Here is a 17,020-nt window from a genome sequence, read left to right on the forward strand (position 1 = left end):
CACATTTTTCCAGTTAATTTACCTAAAATTTATCATAACCTGTAACCACAGCATATAAAATATGGTTTCTCATTTCTCATCGAACATATCAAAAATTTATAGGGCTACTTCAACAGCTTTATCGTTGATTGAAATTCAACAAGCAGCAACTGCAAGAGCATTCCAGTAACTCTACCGTATGATTAATGTTCATATTCTTAATAAAGTCGAAATGATGATTTATTCATAAGAGGAATTTTTTTACATTGTGTTCATATTCGTATGTTCTATTTAAGCATTTTCAACGACACCCGTAGAAAATAAACCCTTTCGTGGTCCACAACTTGTAAAAAGGTCCTGAAATATAAATACGTAATTAATTATATATATTAATTATGGATATATCGCTTCAAAGGTTGTAAAACTTGAAGCTTGCATTTAAAAATTTCGAAACTCACATTCTGTTGCTTTTTGAACGATATTACTTAAGCGTTTACAAAGGACAGAAATATCAAAAATAAATGGGTTATTCTAGACAATATTGCTTTATTAGAACTTATGATAATTATTAGTACTGGAAGATATTTCCTGAACACACTGTCATCCAAAACTTTTACTTTTCTAATCTCACGTTTTTTTTTTCAAAATTTATATCGTTTTGGCCATGTACATTTTTCTATTGAGTGTGTACTATCCCAACACACAAATCTAAAACTAGTAAATTAAATTTTCAAGTTACAGGTGCATCAACTCGCAAACATCCACTCAAGATAAAAATTTATTTTTACCTCATCCTTTAAGTCGTCATCAATTAGAACCGTGTTCATTTTTAGTAAATCCTTTATCATAGCACGAACCTGAAAAAGATAAATTATGAGCATTATGAAAACTTTAAATGATTTTTAAAATAGCCATGTTCAACACAAAAATTACTACCGATATTAGGATAATTAAATTGTTACGATCCTAAATCAATATTTTTTTTTTTTGTTATCTAAATGCATCGTTTAAGTTCAAATATCAAATATTTGTGAAAATCAATTTATTGCAAGGTTTCACGCAAAACATTAATTAAGCATAATAAGATATCTGTTGAGGATAGCAGACGTTTTCGCCTTCTGATATCAAGCTTTGAGATTTTATTTAAACTCAGTTACGTTATTTATCTATTTTACAATAAAATTTCGCCGCGTATCTGTTAAACCTCAACATGTATTTATTCCAAGTCAGCTTACCAAAACATTTTTTATTCAGGAGGGAAGTATTGCATGGCTAATTATAAAAACAATTGTGTAGCTATAACTGCCTGACATTATATCGAACATAATTACGTTTTTAAAAACAAATAATTAAAATTTTTTTTTAAATCTGACCTACCATGTTGTTTGATCTGGTGGATAAAACAGCTACAATCACGTACACTAAAATATGATACGTAATCAATAATCCAGTTGGAACATGATCTTTTAATTTAAATGAAATAATTATCATCGGTGTAATTGCATATCTGGTATAAAAATGATTAAATAAACGTTCCCATCTGAATGCATTTTTTACTTCAGAATAATATTCATTTAAATCATAATGCAGCAATCTTATTTTTTCTATAAATTTTGATGGCGTATCATGTTCTAATGTGCCTCGTCTAATGTTTACTGTGAACGTAGTTAGTAAATGATGTAAAATTTTCATCCTTTTTTGTAGACATGATAAAAACACAACGTTAAGTACGAAACACATGTGCATTGGGCAAACCATTAAAAAAAGAAACAAAATTGTTAGAACCGCCACATTAATGTTCAAATTTATGCAGTCTAGGTAAACAGATACTAATATAACTGGGATGATGGTTACGAATAAAACAATATTAATGTATTTATCGCATTCGTTTTCAAAATATCTATTAAGATTGTAGGAGGGAAAGTCAGACTGCACACGTTTATCAAATCTTTCGATTTTTATAAAAATATTACAAATATTCTTAAACAACGGTATGAATGTCAGTTGTTGTAAAATTATATTCCACGAATAAAAATACATTAGAATATTTGCTATTTTAGAAGTTGTCCTGTAACTGGCGTATGTATTTATGCCGTGAAAATATACTGGAAGGCACAAGTAGGAATAACATATACCTAAAATTAAATACGAATACCAAAATTCATAACACTTCCAGTCGTAACTGAAGTACCCAAGTTCAGCTCTTGTTATTTTTAATGGAAGTAAACCAAAAAATTTAAAAATGTTTAATACTACTCGAACTGAATTATATAAAAACGAATGTGAGTTTGTCATCTTCTGTTATACCGATATTACAATTTATTGTGTTCTAGGATTAACGAAATAAAATTTATTACGTCGAAAGGATTGTTTTCCATATAACATATAGAAGCGTAAGTAATAAGTAATAAGTAGAATAAAGTATAAAATTACATATTCACACTATCCAATATACTTCATGATAAAAGAGCAATCTTATAATTTATCTTTTAATAAAACAGTTTTGTTAATGGGTTTAAAAGTGTATTGCTATGTAACTTAATAATTTAATGAATTTGAAATTTGTCTTGAACAATTATAAAACGTGAAAAGATATTTATAAATTATCTAAAAGTACTACACAAATGTTGAAAGGAGAGAAAATGGATTCAGTTCAAAAGGTATAAAAGAAAATTATTTATTTATTGCTGTAAGTGATGTAACAGGCTTTTATCCAATTTAAGGCCACTTATAAACCTAACGAAATATATTCTTATCATAAAAATTTATTTATGATAAAATATCTATCTGTAGATATATTTTTATGATAAAAATATATGAAATATTTTTATCATAAAAATATAAAAAAAATTTTTTTTTTTGTACTTGTACCACTGTAAGTATAATATGGTATTCTAAGTTACAGCAAGAATTGAGATCATCTGAAAATGCTGTAACTGTGTGAAGAAGAATTAATAAATTTTGCGTTAGTAACAAGCACATTGTGTTAAATATGTAGGTTTTGTTAAACCTCTTAAGTGAAATTCAAGCAGCTTTATTGAACGAACACTTAAGCCACTAGTTTGGTCTTAAGCGTAAGATCCAAGTAAGAAAACCAAGAAAGATGTTGCCCAAATACACCAGTCAAAACGTTTGGCTATGCCGTTGATTATTAGATCAAGATAGAAAGTTGTAACTATTCAAGAAAAAATGAATGGAAAGTGGCAATATAAGTAAGAAGAAAAATGAAGAACGCATCCACTAATCAACGAGTCTGGATCTGATCGGGGTTTGGGATTGAAAGGATGTAAAATTTAACTGCAATGTTGCTCACCAGATTTTACTCCGGGATTTTGCGTTAAAAATTCTTTCAGATGTACGTAAAAAAAACCAAACAAATGAAATGAACAAATAGAATGTTTCATTTGATTTCCTAAGAAAAAAATCGCACGAAAAAAGGAGAAAACTACCGTAAAGTAAATAATTAAATGAAGTAAGATTCAGAAAAATAATCTAATAACTACGTAAAAATATATTTATTATACATCAACGCAATATAAAATAAATTATTATATTACGAGAATATATGCAGGCATAAAACATATTTAATAAAAATAATGAAAAATTTAGCGTTCTATTACGACCTCGTTTTGATACAAAGGATCGATTTTATCCTGCCACTGAACTTGCTTACAAAACTTCCAGAAATTTCGCTTTGTGGGCAACAGAATAAACTTTATCATAAAGCGGGATTCTCTACACGCGAATAGTAATTTTACTTCTATCTGAGAAACGCGATTAAACTTTAAATACGGTTTTTTTACTATTTATTTCATTCTATAAATACAATATACTATCGATCCAGTCAATAATTATTTTGAGCTGCTATCGCAGTATTTTCCTTTCAGATAATTATCTTCCGATATAAAACAGTTTCTCCGTTTCCAAAAAAGTTCACCATAATGGCACAAGATTTTTTGGCAGGTCTTAATAAACGGTAAAAAATGAAGTAACACTTAACGTCTTCAAGTCACATTTTCTGAGGCACTTCGCTCTTTTCTGTCTGGAACAAAAGACGAATTTTACACGTTTTTCCTTAAAAAAAATAAAATTTCAACTGTTTGTTTACGGTTGGTAACGTATGACTTTAACCGATTATAAACTGCTCCTCGGATAACATATTGCTAATTTTTTTTCATCAGAAAGGATGTGCAACAAAGTCGATTGTTTACCTACAGAACTTTAAATATTCATACCACAAAGTGGAACGGCTGTCTGTTGACAACCATTTACTAAAGCCTTGCTGAAAGTTTGTTATTGTTAGACCTTTTCATGAAAACTGAAAGGCAAATTATCATATTTTTTGAGATACTATAGAAATTGGTCCATAATTTTTTTAATTAACTATCGAATCTTTCTTAAGTAAGGTAATAACAAAAGTATTAAGGTACATTGGAAATAGTTATTACTGAATAGATTCATTATTTAAGTTTGTAACGGATATTACGATATCTTCTAAGTCACCGAATATTTACTCTATGAATTTATTTTATTTATTTTTTTTTTGTTTAAATAATAAAAATACTGATTAATCAACAAAGTTTGCATTGATTAAAAAAAAAAAAAAATAAATCTAATTTTTAGTATTTTAGGGAGTGGGTAACTTTGTTATTTGGTAAGTAATTCCAGCCCCTTTTTTTTGTGGAATTATTTTAAAAAAATGTCGATGTGGTTATGAGCCGATTTTATTTTTTCTTGTAATGTACACAGACTCAGTGTCAAAAACTTCGGGTAACTGAAAATATTTTTTGTAATAGAATAGGTTAGCTTTTCGTTCAGACTGTGCAATCGCGCGAAATCGCTTGAAATTGAAATTGCAAAATTCGAAATCCCAGTTACATCTTACAATTATATAAAACGGTTGCGTAGTTTGCATTTCAACAAATAGGACATAATAAAATCATTTTACAACACTATGCGCTACATAACCCGTGCTCGTGATTCCACAGTAAGATTTTTTCACTGATAAATCAAAAGAAGTGGATGCAAGTAATTACCTCCATGACCAATAGCGATTGATTTTACCATTTTAGCCTTTAATATTTGGAATCTTGTAATGTGAAATATGTACGTCATATCGTTCAAATACATGTACTCCTTGATTCATCGGGTCATATAAGATATTCCACTCTCAACCGCTTATGTTATTGGCAGAATACGCAGCAAACGGGTTAACCTTATGATTGTAGAATCAAAAACGCAGTGCTCACTGAATCAAACAATCTATTAATGTGAATGTATTAAGTGAATGCGAGTTTAATGTCTCTACGAAGATTTTTTTTTCTTTCTTCTCTTCATAGTACTTTATTAATAATTGCAGTAACTTAAAATTTCCTCAGAATTTATGAGAATATTTGCTCTACCCGCCACGCTTCGCTGTGGCACATTGTGGTTGCATGGATGAGAAATGAGAAACAAAACAAAGCATACGTTTCATAGAAGTTTAATTTTGCAATACTTGTGGATATACAATATTTTTTGTTTTTCCACTGTCTGCGTAGATATAAATGCTATCTGGTTTGTATAATCGGGAACACGCAACATACAGTTGCCCACGTGAGAAGCAATCCGCATCTAAATCTAAACCACACAATTCTAAAGATTGACCTTGAGCTTTATCGATTGTGATTGCAAATGCCAATCGAATTGGGAATTGCAATCTTTTAAATTAATATGGTGTATCGGTCGGGATTATGGGTATTCGAGAAATGAGGACATCTTCACCTTTGAAAGGCCCCGTTAAAATCGTTGCTTTCACTACGTTATTCATCAATTTCTTAACTGCAAGTCGCGTGCCGTTGCAAAGTTTTGGCTGATTAATATTCCGCAACAGGATAATTGTCATTTTTTGATCGAACCGTTGCTAGAATCAATCTAATGAGGAATGTTTTCCCAGTTCCTCCTGGCGCATCCAAGAAGAAGGTCCCCCCAACTCCGTCATTTATCATTTGCATTATGCGATCATAAATGCCTTTCTGTTCACGCGTTAATTTGGGAATGTTTGATCGGACATATGACTGAAGATCACCAATGTTGTTACTCTGTTCACGGCGTAAATCCACATCAAATATAGCAATCGCAGCTCGGGTGGGTGCTGGCATTCCCAATCGACTAAGAACTTTATTTGCAATACCTAAGAACTTGTCTTCAATATTTATCAATCCTTCGTTGTAAATGCCTTCTGTAAATTCCATGGTCGTATTGGTATATTCTAGGCGTACTCTATGCAAAATATCCTCAGCCATATGCGATCGATATCTTTCCCATAACTCTGTGGGAGATGAAGGGAAGCAAGCGGTCAATATAATTGCGAATAATGCGCGAATTTGGTTTGGATGTGCAGTGTTGCACGCGTCATTAATTCATATATCCCACTGTTGGTCGTTTTCTAATAAATTCAGAGCTTGGCGAAAGGCGTAGCTCAATCACGACACGATCACACAAAAGTACCTCGATTAAAGTGAATATCTAATTCAGATTGTATAATAATCTGAATAAGATGCATGTGGATACGTTTTTTTTTTTGTTAATAAACATTGTAATTGGGAACAGGTATTGTTTCACATGTGACTGCGGTTGTCGTTAGCTAGTATGGCGAGTGTTCCCCTCGCTTCCGGCAGATGGCGCGATCATTGGCACACAGCTGACCGTTAAAAAAACTGTTTTCTCGCGGTCGCGGGTATGTGACTGATACGAAAAATAGATAAAAACAATCATTGATGCGGGTTATATATCGTGATAAAATTTGAGCTCAATCGGTGCAGAACATTTTGAGTTTTTGAAGCCGTACACAAATAATATATAAATATATCGTGTTTCATTTTAAAAAGCCCCAGGCGATTTTCTCGTAAACTGTACAAAATACAAAAAATAAAACGACCAAGACAAAAGTTACTAATATTGGAGGGGAATACCTCATGGTGACCTTGAATTTTACTTTGACCTTTATTTCAAGGTTAACAGGTTTTTTGAAATGGAATGATTTATTGTTGACCCCACCAATGAAAAGATCAGAAAATTTTACATTGGAATGTGTAGTCACATATATCATCTTAGACCTTTTTTGAAGATCATACAGCTAACCATCAGAGATAGTATTATACGGAGATAGTGTTGTACGAGTTACACGTTTTTGTTTTACAATATTCTTGGCGTATTTAGATTCCAACCATTTATCTCGCAAACTATGAGAAAGAGCATAAAAATGACTTAACATTACATCTGATGGTTAGCCATATGACCTTAAGAAAGGTCGAAGGCCATATAAGTAACTTGAAAGAAAAACAAACAACCTTATAAAAAAACCTTTTCCTTGACACTAAAAGGAACATAATCCTGTCCTCAGTACTGAGGGAGTCAGTCATTCTTTAGCTATGTTAGCTATAAAGATCCAGGATGCTGTAAAAGAAACCCCCTCGAATCCTGAGAATAATGCTGTAAACTGTTATATCTGAATTTCCCACAAAATATTAAATTGCACTGCATGCAGTTGACTAAACAGGAAATTGATCTGTAAATTTAAGAGATTTAAAAATTTGGATCACAGAAAAAACTTCTAAAAATATAGTCAGAATTTTTAATACTGATAAAATACTGAATGCTGAGTTTTAATATTTTTGGAGAAACGGGTCATTTCTGCGGTCATATTATATTTCAAAAAATGGTTAATTTTTAATATTTCAATAAATGTTAAAAATGTATAATGTTGTTATATTTTAATAAAATCTCTTACAAAAAAGGGTTATTAAATATTATGAAATTTTCTGCCGAATATCTTCTTTTCCGCAAGATAAAGTGCTAATTCTATTGGTACGAGTATATTTATATTAAAATTTAAACGTTACACAAATATTAGAAAATGATCGTACTTTTATGTTATAGAAATTCAAACGTTCAGATTCACAGTAACAGATTTTGAATAATTTATACAGTCACAAGGTAAAAATTATATTTCCTTCCCGGTGTTTCCTCTCCCTAAAACCGTTCTCATTGTTCTGACAGTTCAGATAAATAACACGTCTCATATCGTAACGTAAAAAAATTTTATTCTTAATTAATATTTTCTCTGTATTCAGTTATTTAAAATCTGCCAAAATCTAAAAATATTTGGGGAATTTTATTTAGTATTTCGACACTGTACATTTTACTAGTAACCGAGTGCTAGCCACCAACATTAAAATCGAGCATACAAAAACATCAAATCTTGTGAGAAAATCTGTTTTTACTTTATTCTTAAAGTAATAATAATTAATTAAAATTCTATTTATTGTTAATAAAACTTACTCAAATCTGAAATAAACACAATTGGGATATTTATAAAAGCAATCCACATATTTAAATTTCTTTTTTCATAAAAAACTTTACATGTGTTACTTTATCTAGGTATATTATTCGGCATAAAAATCGATTTTAATAACCGATTAATAAACGATTTTAATAACAAGGTTCAGTTCTGGGCCCATTACTATGGATCCTGGTCTTTGATGGCATACTTAGTTTAAGGTATCCAGTCGGGGTACAGGTTATTGCTTATGCTGATGATTTAGCTGTGCTCGTACAAGCTAAAACAATGAAAGAAGTTAAAGATAAGACAAGCCTATCACTAGAAATAGTAGCGAGATGGTTGCGTACAAGAGGGTTACAATTATCTGTGAATAAGTGTAAATTTGTCAATTTCACCGGACGTAGGGTACTAGAATCGGTTGATAGACACATCGATGGTCACAGAATAGAGGAAGTACAGATGCTAAAATATTTGGGAGTCACATTGCAGAAGAACTGTCGTTTTACAGAAGATGTTTTAAAAATATGTGATAGTGCAGAAAGAATGATGAGAAGTTTGAATGCGTTAATGTCAAAGAAGAAAGAACTAAGGGCTTCGAAGAGAAGACTTCTTGGGTCGACAGTGACTTCTGCATTGTTGTATGCCTTTCCGGCATGGTGGTCAGCATTCAATATTGGAAGGAATAGAGATAGAATGAAGAAGATACATAGAGGGGTACTCTTAGGAAATGTATCGGCCTACAGAACGGTCTCTTATGAGGCCCTCTGTGTCCTTTCTGGAGTTTTCCCTATAGATCTTATCGCAAAATACAGAATTGAGAAATACTTAGGCAGAACAGATAATGATGTAAAAGAAGAGATATATATTACTTATGGCAGCAAAGATGGCTGGATGCAGGGGTAGCTAACTGGACTAGATTATTAATACCTGACATATTAATATGGACAAGTAGGCGTCACGGTGAAATGGATTATTATGTTACACAATTTTTAACAGGGCATGGTTGTTTCAATGCATATCTTCATAAAATTGCCAAAAGAGATCAGCCTATGTGTATGTACTGTGAAGAACAAGATGATGTTGAGCATACCATTTTGAGGTGCCGCAAATGGCAGGAGTTAAGGCAGTATGCAGGTATTAGAGAAAAAACGCCGAAGGAAACAGTTGATTATATGCTTGATAGTGAGGTAAAATGGAAAAAGTTTGCTGATTACATAAGAACAGTTTTAAAGCAAAAGAGCATAGATGAAAGAAATATGGGGTACTAGTTTGTTAGGTGGGGTGGACAGCCTCAGCTGTGAGAGCCAGCATGCTGAGGTATGCTGGTTTCAATGATCTGCTGAGGACTCCTTGGGTGTGTTTGGTAGGAATAAAAAATAACAAAAGATCCATGGGCCACACCACGGCATTGAGGTATGGTGTGGTGCCATAAACGACAAAATGAAAGAAACATCAAAAAAGCCACCGGTTAGCCCGACCTGCCATGCCGGTATATTGCCGGTAGGTGAGGAGGGCTGATTAGAGTTACGGACACACTCCTCTGGGTGGCGTAATACCATCAAGTCGGTCCGACCCAGGGGGGGAAAAAAGTTCTTAATTAAGCGGATAGTATTTTTTCGAAATTAAGGAAGTTACGAAGGGGAATGACGGGATCGATATATTGAAAAAAATATTTGCCGGCTAATTCTCATGAGTAATTCAAATGAAATAGATGTGCTTGAACCGATAACAGGGCCTTTTAAATTTATCATAAATTCGAGTATTAAACAGTGACCGATATTAATAATATGGGAATAACGTTATCATTTGTATCTACATACGTGTAGTTCAGATCTTCAAGATCTTCACTACAAATACAGCATATGGTGTTCGCTTATGCTGTTCAGAAAAATCCATCAAAAAAGACGATTGTTGCATACAACATTACAGCAAAATTTGCGCTGAGGATTCTCACTCCTGTTTTTCGTGTTTCACGTGACATTCCGGGTTGTTAAAAGATCAACTTTGATTTATTGAAGAGAATCGTAGCTGTAAATGAATACCGGATCTACGGTTATGTTACTTAGGCGAAGACACAATCATATCAATGGATATGCCCATCTTGGTGGGTGAAAACATAGCAATCGCAATTAAATTTGATTAACGTATCAGTAGATTTCTTCGAACCGTAATTCCACTTGAGTATACTTCTCGATCGATCTCGGTTGTTGTAAAGCGGTGTCTAGGAGATTTATCTGAAATGTTCCCACCGGTTGATCAAGGTTCATTGACAATTTTTAGCGACAAATATTTTTGTACGAGTTTGACAGCCTCCCAAATGAAACCTATAACCTTTTGAAGATTTTTTCATTTCAACATATACGTATTTTAATACATCAGGATAATAAGGATGTCACATCTGGTTTTGAAGTATAATAAGTATTCAAATATTTTAGTAAGTTAATTTTTTCCTTGCTTCATAACTCATGCGTTTTGATCATATCTACATATACACTTTTGATGGATACGGTGTTTTAAAAGAAAGAGTTTGTATTATTGTCATCGGTCATCGGTGTTTACCTTTTGTTAATGTTTATTAGTAAAGGATACACTTAAGTTGTAATGTGAACCGTCATTTTCACAGGTATTAAAATTTAATTTAAGCCGGTTATGTTCTCTGCCGCATTATCGCTTGTGAATTACTGGCAGTGAAAAAAATAGCTCATTCTGCCTTTACCTTTACGTGTTATGTTGAGAATTTACTGTTAAAACATGGTATATATAATGTATGTTTAAATAGCGGAACAATTGCAAAAGAGAAATGTATCGATTTATAAGGGCCTATTTTGAAGAATAATAATAATAATTTTTATTCGTTTTATTAAGTTAAACTTTTCTTACTTCATTTCTAAAGCATTTTTATCAAATGTATATGTACACTTTTGGTTGATGTGCGCATATAAACTATGGCGTTTGTGTTATTATCACTGGTGTTCATCTGCGGTTCGTCTAAATGAAACGCTTAACTTTTACTATATACCATCTTCTTCAGCGATAATAAAATTTAATTTAAGCCAGATATGTTGTTCTCCGCAATACTGCTTGTAAATGACCGACTGTGAAAAAAATAGCTGATCCGGTCTCTACCTTTGCCTAGGGTTTTGGTAGAATAAATAAAGATAATTAATGATGAAAGAATAATTATTTTATTTAATTACATTTTGGTCATGATTTGTTGATGAACTCCATTAATATTTTTATTGTTTGGAGATGCTAATACTAAGATTATTTGTGTGTGTGCGTGTGCGCGCGCATTTTTTCATACAATATACGATAAAATCAAAAGTGAAATGAAGTTAATAGTCTTCAATAATATAAATCATAAAATTTTTAAGTCTTCATCTTGTTCTTTTTAATTGTCTTGAAAAATTGATTATTTTTTCTTTTAATTTATTTGGTCTGAACGTTTTATAAAATATGTATTACAATCCATCGTTATCCAACTGGAAAATTAATATTAGTTGATTTACAATCTCATTTAGAACCTATAAAAAGAAAGAAAAACTTTTATCAGTAAATAGATTATAAAAGTAGTAGTAAATTCTAATTTTTTAGTGTTTGGTTAAGAAATGCTAAATCCTTAATTTTATCGTAAAATATATAATTGTGTAAAAATAATGAAATATATAATACAATACTTTTTTTTTGTTTAGAACCCATTAATTTTTCAAGCAGTTTTATTCATCGGTTCTACTGCTACTCTTATGATCTGTGGTTTCATTTTTGTAAATATCTAACTTATAATTATTTAGGGTCCTGTTTACAGTAATGTATTTGAAATCTGTTTATTCAGATAGGTAAAAAATGTTCAAAAATAAAGGGGTGCGACTAGCACATAAATTTAATAAAAAACGTCTGAACAAACGTAATTTATATTCTTATAATAGTAGGTGAAAAAAATATGTTACATAAAAATATTTTAATAGAAAATAACGAATCAATTAATTTTAATTATTTGTTTTAAATACCTGAAAGATTTTGATGTTTTGTCTGGATATGTCCTGAACACAAAAAGTATTTTTTTTTTTACATTACGCTATACAACTATTTTTATTAGAGCAGTAACACAAATTTTACTGGAATGGAGATAAAAAAATACAATAACGTTAAGTAGATTTAGGCTTGATTGATGTAACTCTTTAAATAATGCATTTATTGCAGTTCAAAAAGCGCAATCATTTTATTATAAAATCAATTTACAAAAAATTTATTCTCCATTAAGAAAGAAAACAAGATCAAGAAAAATAATATTTGCTACCGATTGTGGTACTGTATTAGAAGTCAGGAATTTTCATATAAGCACCCGAGAAGCAGAATGTTCATTTTTGCAGCAGACTTATTGTCGACAGTTCCTTACGCGTACGTAAGTAATGTTTATCTCAACCTCGCAGATATAAAGAATGCAAATGAAGGAAAGAGTCCTCTGCATCGTTAGAATTCATCCAGTATTCATTTAACTAAAACCACTTCAGAATTGAGTATTAATAAATGAAAAACGTAATAGTAATAAACTGAGAATCCACAGCCTTAGACGCAGTAAACTTACAGCAGAGGAAAAACTATTATATTTTAAAGTGTTAGGCCTTTTCACTGTTAGAAAAATCATCCTGTCCTGAATAGCTTAGGAGTCAGTCATACCTGCATTTATTGTGAACGTGGCGTATTCTTAAGGAGCAACTTCATTTTCACTTTATTAGAAGTATAATATAGCAATGAGATTTTTTTAAATTTATTAACCGATTAAAACACTCGATAATTTCCGAATTATGAGAAGAAAACATCCAGCGATCCTAAAAATTTGTAGTTAAATGTGAAATATTAATTGGTCCCACGTACTGAAATTTAATACTGCTTAATTTTAAACCAAACATCAAGATAAACTAAGGTTAATTAAAAGTATTCTAAAGGTTTATTAGATAATATGTACAAAAAATATGATTCAAAACCAGGGTTATATAATTATTAATATACGTTTATACGTTATTACGCTTTTAATTATGTAAAAATAATATTCCGATACCTTAATAATTATAGCATTAGTAATAACAAGTCCGAATTTTGTGCAAGTATTAAACGGTGTCTCATGCAGCTGACTTATCAAAAAATATATCTGCAACAATAAGAGCTGTTAAAAAATTGCAAAAAATAAAATAATATTACTAAGGTACATACCAACTTTACAGTTATAATACAGAAGCCTTCTTTGTATCGCATCAAGTCGAGCTTCATTTTATAAAACTTAGTTTATCATTTCTTATCGAATATAATACATCCCGAATACAAAAGGCTACTTGCAGAACGATATCTCAGGTTGAAATTCAACAAGCGGTAACTGCAAGAGATCAATTTCAATAACCGTAGCGTGTGGATGTGAATATGAATATTCAATTCATAGTAAAGTCGAACGTGAATTATTCATTAGCGGAAATTTTTTTACATTTTATTTTTTCTGTAGATATGTGACTGAAATTCAAGAACGTTTCCTGCACGTATACCCGAACACTCCGCTCCTCTAATAAGAGATGTAACGAACTTAACAAAAATCACATACAGGTTATGTTTGCAACAAGGATTACTGAAAATTTTACAGCGATCCGTGAAGTAACGGTGACTAGGCATTTGTTTAGCGATGAAATGCTTCCAGGGATTAATCGCTTTAACTTTGTAGCGAAGTTTAATTTATATTCAACTGATTATTTCTACGAGATTTTCCATTTTATTGATATCAAATTACCCGTAAACACTGAGTGTGAAATACAGTAGCAGTACGTTTGGGTAATTTGTGTCGTTATAGGTACGTGTTTTGAACTGTAGACTTACCGCAAATTATGTACACAATATTTTTCGAAATATTGACGGTATAAATTTCCATTATATATAAAATATTTCTATTAATGAATCCGTTTGCCATGGGTTATAAGAAAAGTATTACCTAAGAAGATATTTATTAATTTACAATAATATTTTTTTCATTCCAATATTTTATTGTACAATGTGAAAGTATATTTTTTATATCACAATACGTTTTTATTATCGAAGAATTTCGTAGCTGAAATTATTTCAAAGTTAAAGTTGATATTTGAATAATATTCTAGTCTAGAATGTAAAAAATTAACAATAATAAAAAAAAATAACAATAACCAAAACAATTCCACAAGTTACTTTATAAAAATTGGTCCGGATGCAACGACTTCTAATATTTTTTTTTTTTGAGTTTTCAGTGAATTTGATCGAAAATAAAACCCTTCCCTGAGCATCCACTTGAAAAAAGCTCTTGAACTATCAATACGTATAATTTTGTATATATGACTTCAAAGCAAGTAAAAATTGAAGCTTTGTTTTAAAAATTTGGAAACTTAAATTTCATTGCTTTTTAAACAATATCTTACGAAGCGTCTGCACGGAAAAAATATTGTAAACGAATGGTTACACTTGACGAGATTGTTACACTAGTACTCGTGCAAATCATAAGTATTGTAAGATATTCCGTGAACAATCAGTCATCCAAATCTTGTAATTTTTTTAAATTTCCATTATTTTTTCTAAATGCTTGTCATTTTCTGCACGTACAAATTTTATGTTGAGTGTGTGCTGGCCTACTACACTAACCTAAAAGTAGTAAATAGAACTTTCAATTTTTAACTCATATGGATGCACGCATCCACATACACAAACATCTACTTATGATAAAAAAATTAAATAAAAATGAAAATATTTTTACCTCATCCTTTAAGTCGTCGTCAATAAGAACCGTGTTCATTTTTAATAAATCTTTTATCATAGCACGAACCTGAGAAAAGAAAATTATGAACATTATGAAACATTTTAATGCTTTATAAAATATCAGTGTTTAACACGAAAATAATTAAATATATAACTGCCGCTATTATCTTAATTAAAATATAACAACTTGAGTCAGAAGTTTTTTTTTTTACTTAAATTCATTTTTTAAGTTCAAATATCAACTATTCGTGACATTAACTCAATTTTAAATGTTAACAGAACATTTATTAGGCACAATAAAGTATTTATTGAGCATAACAGATGACAGTGCACAGCAAGCTTTAGAAGCTGTTTGGCAGGTCTTCAACCAACCGTTGAAGTCTTCACGGCCGGGTCCAGAGCTTCCTTCAGTATTTCAAACCGACGTAGCCATCAAGGACTCGGAGCCGTGCTTTACCACCAAGACAAGAACGAGAAGCGAAGAGTCATCTCGTCCGCCAGCACGAAGCTCTTAGAGGCAGAGAAGATATATCATTCCAGTGATCTTGAATGTCTCACCCTGGTGTGGGCAATCAACCGTACTTCACAGACCAAACTTTCATCCTCAGAACAGAAAATAAGGTTTTGATATGGCTAAGAAAATGAAGCGAATTCATCCTGATCGCAAGGAATCTTCACCATTTCTCTCTTTCAACAGGTGTGGGAGGCAAAAGAAGCCGATAAAGAGTGCCAACAATTACGCCATTATAAAAAATCTGTCTCGAGAATTCACCTAAGCGTGGGCGAAGACGTATGAACAGCATAACGTAGTGCATGATCCCAACCAGTGAGAGTGTACGTCTCACCCGGCAATCCCTCGGCTGTCATACTGCCTTAATACCACATACTCCAAAAGCCAGTCACCCCGGAGTAGAAGAAACCTGGCCCCCACCAGGCCCTGTAATCGTAGTATACGATTTGCAGGGTCTTATGAAGAACGTTCAGCAGTACATGGGGCAGTGCCGTACATGCGCCCGCATGGGCGCATGTACGGCACTGCCTCTAGCTGATACCTCTGCCTCTAGCATGTAAGGCCTGTTCCTCTAGCTGATACAGACACAATCTTTAGCTATATGAGCTAAAGATTGTGTAAAGCTATTCATAGCTTTAGCTACAGGAAGCGTTTTGCAGCTAAAGCTGGCGTACATCTCTGGTAACAGATAATGGGACTGCGCTCACAAGCGGCAAGCGTAAGAAGTTAGGGAGCACCATACTAGGAGGTCTACTGTGAAAAGATGTTCGTAGAAATCAGAAAACAACCGAAATTTATGATGGACGATCAAGTGTTCTTCAGACAACACGGCGGTCATGCAGGTGATGGTCGACATGCAGGATTCGAGGCTCCAAATTGCTGGTACACTGATCTTCAACGTACAGGGCGAGTTTATGAAAGGCATTCGGCTAAACGTACACGTCTCCAGGTTCCAACCTGGACACAACACCCTGACAACTGAAGTATAGCGAGATTCATCCGATCTGAATCCATATGGGCTCGCATAGACGAGAGGTACTTTTTTCCAGATACATGCTGAGCTTCATATCGGCTAGCTCGATGGTCGCCGTTCAGATGTCAGCGGTAGTACAGTACCTACGCACCTGTAGAGCATCACCTCCCCACAAGCTAGCTGACGCGCAATGTATCCTACCACAGCGGCACGGCTCCACTACGATCTGTCAGTTAAGTACGGTGTCAGTACTGCGAGAGCTAATTCGTCGCCGAACCTGGAGAAGAAGAAGATGGAAGACGAAAGAAGAAAATCACTGACCAGCCCAACCTGGGACCTCTTTGTGGATGTCAGCATCCACGCCGGAGAAGCAGACCTGGATGTCTCAGCAAGCGAGCTGTTGGGCACGGATTCTAATTTTCCGCCCAAATTCACCGGCTTTCAAGCTTCCTGGCCGGCAGGCCCATCAGCA

General features: G+C 32.6%; 1 long non-coding RNA gene across 1 annotated transcript; it reads right to left on the minus strand.

The window, feature by feature from the left end:
* Positions 1-11,464: 11,464 nt before the first annotated feature.
* On the minus strand, positions 11,465-13,698 carry LOC142318460 (uncharacterized). The gene is made up of 2 exons (XR_012754920.1): positions 13,514-13,698; positions 11,465-11,826 (listed from the first exon to the last, which is right to left on the minus strand). It is a non-coding gene; the product is annotated as an uncharacterized LOC142318460 (long non-coding RNA).
* Positions 13,699-17,020: the final 3,322 nt, after the last annotated feature.

Source organism: Lycorma delicatula, chromosome 1 (genome assembly GCF_047948215.1).
Source record: "Lycorma delicatula isolate Av1 chromosome 1, ASM4794821v1, whole genome shotgun sequence".
NCBI classification, from domain to species: Eukaryota; Metazoa; Arthropoda; class Insecta; order Hemiptera; family Fulgoridae; genus Lycorma; species Lycorma delicatula.